Raw genomic sequence first — 8,849 nt, 5'->3', positions numbered from 1 at the left:
GCAATATTTCATCATTCTTACCATATCCTGAAACGTGCAAGATAATAGAACTCACTCTCTCTCTCTCTCTCTCTCTCTCTCTCTCTCTCTCTCTCTCTCTGTCTGTCTCGCTAACACCCTCCTGACACTTCCTCTCCTTTCTTTCGCTCCTTCCCGCGGTACAACACAATACAAAAACCACTACTTGACTTGGAGCGACTTAAGAAACTTCCGTCAAAGCGGCTGGCCTTATGTAAACAAAAGCCGAGGAGGGAGCCTATGTGAGGGAAGGTCTTGCGTCACCATGGCAACCAGCGAGCGAAAACGTCACGGTGATATTGGCTGAGAGAGAGAGAGAGAGAGAGAGAGAGAGAGAGAGAGAGAGAGAGAGAGAGAGAGAGAGAGAGAGAGAGAGAGAGAGAGAGAGAGAGGTTGGTGGGTAGCGTGTTATATACGGTCTAAAACTCCTGTTAGTACCCACGTAGAGGGGATGTAATAGGTACTGTGAATGGGTGGTTGTCACGCGTCACTCGGGGAGGCCAGGTGAGTGACAGACGGTGAGACAAGTAACACCTGTCCTGGAGTACTGGGGAAGGTAAACAGTAACCCATAAAGGCGCCAGGAATTAATGCTAGAGGTTGTTTATATCACGCAGTTCACGATTCGGACAGGGATTGTGGTGAGGGTATGAATGGAATAAATTCTCAAGTTTGTTGTGATTTAACGAAAAAAAAATAATAATAAATAAAAAAAAAATAACAGCAAAATTTCCTTGTGCATCTCGCGATAAAATGAAACTCGCAGCATCATTTTTGCTTCCCGGAATTGCTTCACTCCTCTCGGAAAGTGTAGCGGCTTAGCTTGCTTCCTCCGTCACTTTAATGATGAATGATGCCAACGTTTTCTCTGCCATTAAGAAAGATGAGGAAAATAGAGTCTATCTGATATTACTTCCGAGTATTTGAAATTCCCAAGAGAGGTCACTAGAGCGAAAGTAGGAAGTTACATTAGGTTATTCAGTGATGTCGAGTGAGGGATATATTGCAAAATATGACAAGACCGTACACACACACACACACACACACACACACACACACACACACACACACACACACACACACACACGTCACTCGTTTGGTTCACAAATTGTTGAAGACTTACATATCACAGACTAATTTGGTCTCGTCCTGGAGTCAGGGAGCAACACGGAGCCAATAACACTTACACAACTTCCCGCCACACTGCCGCGGAGGACGAGCAGTCTTGTTACTTCGGTTCGAATACCTTCTACTCGTGGATGGCGCTATCGGCAGAACTTAGATTTCAGGCGGTGATGTATTGGAGTATATCCTAGTTGTAAATATACGTAAATTCAACTAAATACAACTTTTCTATGTACAAAGTTCACAGTCAACCAGATGTCGACTCCCGTTAAAGCGAGTCTCGTGTCTCCTTTTCGGCAGAGTCGAACAATAAGAGAACAAAGATTCACATCGAATCAAGTTATTTAAAAAGTCTGTCTTCCCACGAGGTTGACAGACAAACTCCCTCCTGTCTTGGTCGGCGCCCTCCCGCTGCTCGTTAAGACCCACCGCTCCACCAATGCCCGACAACTCTGAAGAACTCGAGTTATTTTGGAGAAAAAAATGCCATTCCATTGTTGTCCACAGAAAACCTATTAGCAGGAGAGGACCACTAGCGGTTTGGGAGCCCAGTGGAGCGCTGCCTTCCTCTGTCCTGCGGTCACCACCCGGCTGGCCTGAAAGATTGGTCTGGCCACAGGTTTTTTCCGGCCACTGCAGTAAAACACAACCTCGATTCTAAATTTGAAAGCGTGTGTGTGTGTGTGTGTGTGTGAGAGAGAGAGAGAGAGAGAGAGAGAGAGAGAGAGAGAGAGAGAGAGAGAGAGAGAGAGAGAGAGAGAGAGAGAGAGAGAGAGAGGGAGGGAGAGAGCAAGCAGCAGGCAGGAAGGCAGGCCATAACACAGCATAACCCAGATACAGCACACACACACTGCCCACCATTAGTCTCCGCTCGTCCTTGCGTGTCGGGCCCAGCGCCAAGAAATGTATGCCAGAGATTTCCCGCAGGACTCACCCGTCACACACACACACACACACACACACACACACACACACACACACACACACACAGGCTTATCAAGGTATCACAGCACGTCCCAGAGGCGAGGCTGCAAGGACATTATACCACTGCAGAACAAGGACAGTATAATCATCACTTGCCGCTTGTTTATGCTCTAAGTGTGTGTGTGTGTGTGTGTGTGTGTCATCCCCTATCCTCCCTATGAATGGGAAATTAAAAGGTAAGCATCAGTGATTCGTCAAGCAAGAATGCTATACTATACTCTCTCTCTTTCTCTCTCTCTCTCTCTCTCTCTCTCTCTCTCTCTCTCTCTCTCTCTCTCTCTCTCTCTCTCTCTCTCTCTCTCTCTCTCTCTCTCTCGTCCCAGCCAGACCACTACTGGGTACAGCGATGGAAAGACAAAAGGGGGGTCGGTAACTACAGTAAATACTATCCCCACCTTGATATATCTATCTATAGCACTGCACATAAATATAAACTAACAAGCCTTGAGTATAGATTGCAAGGAATTCCAGGTAGCTGCATCATTCCTAATCATTCTTAGAAGCACAATTTGCATATATTGACTAACGCAGCCTGGAATATTCGACTCATTTACCTCGACCTTTGCCCTCACTGCCACACTCCTCCTTCCCCCGAGGCCCGCCACGTGCAGCCTGCCGGACCCTTTGCACCCTTAGCCGCCACCAGCAGTGACACGCCACGCCCACCACACCCACGACGCAACACAAGCAACAGCAACGGACTTTTCCTCTCCCTTCTGACTCATAGCCACGTGTCTTTATAATTCTTGGTATTTTCAGAGTCCCTGAATGGCGATGATTGTGTGACTTTGGAGCTTGGATGGTGAACGCAAGGCCAATCGACATACAATCAGACAGATGTGTATATTTACTTCTTAGCTCCCAGAACCTTAACTTATAGACAAGTGGTATTTTCAGAATCCTTTGAATGGAGATCGTACTGTGAATTTGGATCCCTGATAATGAACGCAAGGACAGATAGATATACAAGCAGACGCAGAGGCAAATATGTATATTAACCTTTTCAATACCAGACAGTTCTCATTTATGCAATATTTTGGACATTTAATTTGTTTTGTAGCTTATAAAAAGGTAAAGTTAATAACGTATTCACTATTTTCTGTGTCTATATAAAATATTTTTACAATGGCTCTGAATACTAACAAAGAATTACCATAGTTACCATAGAAATAAAAGTGAGTTAGAGTTACAGCCAGTCAGAAAGGCACAAACACAGACAGATGCAGACAAATACAAGGCAAGCAATCAGTCAGACTGGCAGACATGCAAATACACATTTTCACACTCTGGTAGTTAAGCGAAATAGTAAAGTGATGTGTAGAATTAACAAGAAAACAAAGCTATTCGACAAATTTGAAAGGTTTTCCAATATTCATAAAATATAATAGATGTTCAAAGCTGCGCTCGACAGGCAATACAACACAAATTGTTATATATATATATATATATATATATATATATATATATATATATATATATATATATATATATATATATATATATATATATATATATATATATATATATATATATGTTCCATAGCAATGCACATACATTCAATGGCTGTGTGTGTGTGTGTGTGTGTGTGTGTGTGTGTGTGTGTGTGTGTGTGTGTGCCTATTATTATACACCTGGATAAAATCAAGACCAGGCGATATATGTCCCACCACTGTAAGACAAATATGATGAAGAGTACGGTGTATTTCTTACGAATAGCCCCGTCACCCTCCTAAGCACATGCAAACACCGGACGTCACTTCTTGCCTCGCACATCACCGGCCGGCCCTCCACGATAAACATTCCGGCAGTCGACCTTGGCAACACAACAGTAACACAGCCGCTCGCCGCCCATCGACCCGCACGCCCACCGCCGCCGTCTTGTTTATCTGTAAAGGTTTCGCCTATCACCTGCCCAGCACCTGCCGCAGCCCAGCACGTCGCCCCACTCCCTGCCTCCCCCTTCCCTCCACGTTACTTTCCTGTCACATCGTTTCATCTTTTTTTTTTTCTTTCTGCTTGACTGTGTCCTTCAGACCTTAAATGGACGGGTGTCGCTTCACGGCTCCTGTTCCTCCACTCTACTTTCTGCAGCTCACGTGGATTAGTTGCCTTTGTCAATTTTCGGTTTCGTCACGCTAACTTGATGCATGATCACGCGCATGTATCATAATGTATCATTCTAAATTTGACTTCTAAGCAACATCTTCATTTTGTGTCCTGTTTCTAAAATTGGAGCTTAGATTTACAAGAAAAATGAAATAAAATTGATAAAAAAAAAGTCTTCCCGTGCCGGGAATCGAACCCGGGCCTCGCGGGTGAGAGCCGCGTATCCTAGCCACTAGACCACACGGGACTATGCATTCTTGTTACTATGCGTGATTTATTATCTTTCTTACTCTCTTTCTCCCTCCCCCGCCCTTCTCTCTCTCTCTTTCTCTCTCTCTCTCTCTCTCTCTCTAACTTTATAAACAGGCTTTGTATGCAATGATTAGTTTAACGACGGAATTACAAGAGAGGCGCCTGCCTGGCAGGGCCACGGGAGGAAGGGCGGGAGCATGACGCAGTAAATCCCCTTTTCATTATCGGCTCGACGTCTGGAAATGAATGGGCTGTGATACACGTGGCAGTGTGAGGTGGGTCTATCGTTACTCTTCAATACACCCTCAGTATGATACACGCTCCTTTCTCTTTTTCTTCCTAACTCTGATATTCATGAGTCTTCGATCTGCAGATGGACCAGATACTTCCCAATTTGGTGGCGCGGACTCAACCACCTTGGGAGATACAGAGCGTAACTAAGTCCGTGGGTAATTTATTTCACTCGATTTGGCGGAGCTCTCAGTTGTGGTTCATTGGTCTGCTTTGAGTGCGGCGACATTCCACACACCTTGACATGAGAGGGACGAGGAGGGCTGGGTGGAAGGCTGGAGTGTGCCTGAGTGGAGGCTCCGAAGTTTGCAGCTATTGGAATACTTAACTTGTACTGCTTATCTCGTATCTAACACGCGAACCTTGATAAGACACTAAAGGCACGGCTGCGAGGTGTGCTATTAGGACCCCGAAAGGAGCTTGGAGCCCTGACTCTTGGCGCGGCTGAAACATGAATATTTCAGTGACACAAAGAAGATTGTAACTGCGGGGCGGAAGGGAAATACGTTTACCTAGGACGTAATACATTAAATTTTATGAGGTGTGTTTGTAATGTTATCTGATTTCATGGCAAGTGTAGTATATTCAGTACAAACACACACACACACACACACACACACACACACACATTCCTCTACATCTAATTTTACTTATCTATCTGTCTGCATATTTACCTATTATCTATCAATCATTCCATTAATCAGTTTGTTTATGTATTTATCTATCTATTCATTAATCTGTTTATTTTTACGTAACTGTGTGTGTGTGTGTGTGTGTGTGTGTGTGTGTGTGTGTGTGTGTGTGTGTGTGTGTGTTATCCACGCAACCACACGTTTATCAGAGAAGGACCATTCACTCACATCATTTGAGTGGGAAGAAAGCAAAGGAAGTTATGGAAAAAAAAAAAAACTAAGTTCTTTAAACATTTCTTAAAGACGCCGCCACTCAAAAGTACTACTTGTCAAAAGATTTGTGCACTTTTCACTGTGAATATTAGTCAAGTATAGAAGCTGTACATGATTAAATAAGAATAAATAAATAAAATAGATAAATAGAATAAATAAATAAATAAATAGATATATAAATAAATAAATATTCTCTTTCTATTAAAGTATCCATATACAAATACCACGAGCGTATGTAAATTAATTACATTCCTTAAACTTTTATAAGACAAAAGATGAGGAGAAAACTAAAACAGTAGAAAATCTGGAAAAGTAACAGTTGCAGTGCACACACAGCTAAAACAAACAAGAACAGTATTTTTCAGGAAATCAGTAAAGCCAGTGAAACAACACATGCCTTCCCTTTACTTAAATTTTCACGCATAAAAGATAAAAACAAATAATAACGATAAATTCTTGAATAGTGACCGAGTTACACGACAGCAAGGCGGCCAAACCGTTACCTACACTATCATATTTTCCATCTTTCATTCTTTATCTCTAATTTTCCTGTGTTGTCTGTCCTAAATCCGCATCCGCTTCCTTCGGTTTTTACAATGTCCATTAAGGTAAGTACGCACTTCAACCTTGGGTGTGAAGATGTTCCCGAGGCTCCAATGCGGCGTCATCCTCAACGCCTGCACACTTGAAGGATTTCTCGGAATCTGGGAGACAACAAAGATATGTGGAGCCAACGCATCAGGAATGAGAAGAGAAGACGAATAATGAAAAAGCGAGGCAGCGGTTGTCAAGCCTTCCACTGATACATATTACTTGGCTACACCAATCCGAGCATCTATTAATCTTTCTGCCCGGTAGCTCTCTGTCAAACGACCTTAGTAACGGGAATAATAAGAAATAAAAGAGATATCATATATATATATATATATATATATATATATATATATATATATATATATATATATATATATATATATATATATATATATATATATATATATATATATATATAAAACGCTGTCATTACATGGTAGGAAACGTTTATGCGTTACAGCATCGCAAGGTTCATGGAGTGTTGGTTGCTTTGATATTACATAAATTATCTCTTGACAAACATTGCTAAATAACATACTATGTATACATAAACGTGAGCAAATATACATATTCAGGGAGACAAACAGCTGCCCCCATAATTTCCACCGGCAAGAGAAGCGAGAGACGTTAATGGTTTTTATTCGTGCTGCCTCGCCATCACAAGGCGGAACGCGGCGAGTATTTCTGGCGGGGGAAACTGTGCGGCGGGACACGCGAGGCGCCGGCGGCTCACACCCTCCTCCCGCCCAGCGCTCCGCCTCACCCCCTGCCACTCCCGGTACACATATTCAACATCATTTCTCCAACTACAAATTCTACACTGCACAGACAACACCGCACTATGCAGGGGAAAGCAAAGGTTTATTCTGTATTATACATTTATCATATACTTTTACGTGACGCCAGTCTAAGGCACGGCCTGTCTCGCCGCGGCCATCCGTCAAGGGAGCTTCGTGACTCATTACCGATTTGCTTCAGGTAAATAGTTTGTTTGTAAACTTCTAAATCGACCTTTTGATCTTTTCTTGAGCGGCAAGGCTTTATTATTATCACCATTATTATTATTATTATTATTATTATTATTATTATTGTTATTATTATTATTATTATTATTATTATTATTATCATTATTATTATTAATATTATTATCACTATTATTATTTTACTCTATCCCTCAGCCTCCATTAATCTGTGCACATTAAAATTAATATAGTTTTTTCACTATGATCCACATACATTTATAAGTAGGACATCAGATAACTTTTTTGGAGTATTTTTTTTTTCTTTTATGATTTAAAGTTTACTTTTCGCTGCAGCGGCAGTAGCACACATTTATATTGATTTAATATTCACCCTGCTACAGTATCTATAAATTTACGTCAGTGAAAAAACTAGATAAAATCCCGAATAATATACAGCCGAAACCCTTTAATTTACCCCACAGACCTCCACTATATGAGCGGCAATAAAGAACCACGCATTGAGCGGCGATGAAAACGTTGAGTGGCTTCCTCATTTTATTCTACCTACATTAGCCTCACATTTCACATAAATATCCTTCCACTTGACATTTTTAGTTCCACTCTACTATTCCCCGCTGGTGGCATCCCCGCACGCCCACCACCCTGCGAGCGGCGGGGTCTCACTGGCCTCATTAACCTAGACAAGCATTGAAGCCGCACGAGCCTCCCTACCCCGAGGTGTTTACAGCCCATTTACTCACCTCCCACGGGAATCTCTCCGCCCATAAGCCTCTTCCGCAAGAAACATTTTTGAGTGTCTTTAACCCGACCCGCTTCAAAGAGGGACGGATGCCTGTCCTGAAAAGGCGGCCAACCCAAAGAAGTAAAGGAGGCTGACGGTACCGGAATGAATAGAGCGTGGTTGATGGTGTTTGTGAGGATGGGGCTTATACAGAAATAGATTCTGATCCATGGCCGCTCAGAGGGAGCTTGTCAACGACGCACTTTTGTAGGGCGTAGGTCACTGACTTGGTATTATGGGTATTTTTTGTCTGCGATGTGTAAGGAGGAACATACCTATAATGGGAAGAGTGAAAATATAATAAGGCCTTTACCGTGCCTGCAGTAACGTCCCTTGCTATGAAGTTATTTTCTTTCCTTCTTCAACTGGTACAGCAATGTTTCACCTCAGTGGAAGCGATAAATATAATGACCGAGTCTTTCACCTCATCTGTTTCGTTGTGCCTCGTGGTAAAGTGGTTATTCATTTCATTTCGACAAATTTCACTGTGGAGCAAGTAATATTTTCATTATGCCCTTTGCTATGTCCGTAACAGTGTCTTAATATGAAGTGGTAGTCTGTGAGGCTCTACAAAGCTAATCGAGGGGGACATACTGCTGTTTTCCTCCGATATTTAGGAACGAAACCTGCGCCTAATCTCGTCATGTTAAGTGTGGACCAAAGTAAGGAGAGTAAATCAAGCAGAGTGCAATGCATTATACAAACTTAACTCTATTTCAATACTGGGATGATCTATTTCAATTGAAGTCTAATATCCGTAATCAGCTTATTGACTTATGTCTATTTACATACTAAGCTATGCGTCTCCATT

General features: G+C 42.3%; 1 non-coding gene across 1 annotated transcript; it reads right to left on the bottom strand.

The window, feature by feature from the left end:
• Positions 1 to 4,407: 4,407 nt before the first annotated feature.
• On the bottom strand, positions 4,408 to 4,479 carry Trnae-cuc (transfer RNA glutamic acid (anticodon CUC)). The gene has a single exon. It is a non-coding gene; the product is annotated as a tRNA-Glu (tRNA).
• Between the last annotated feature and the right edge of the window lie 4,370 nt (positions 4,480 to 8,849).

Source organism: Scylla paramamosain, chromosome 4, assembly GCF_035594125.1.
Source record: "Scylla paramamosain isolate STU-SP2022 chromosome 4, ASM3559412v1, whole genome shotgun sequence".
Lineage (NCBI taxonomy): Eukaryota > Metazoa > Arthropoda > Malacostraca > Decapoda > Portunidae > Scylla > Scylla paramamosain.
This window is presented reverse-complemented; position numbering and strand designations above follow the sequence as displayed.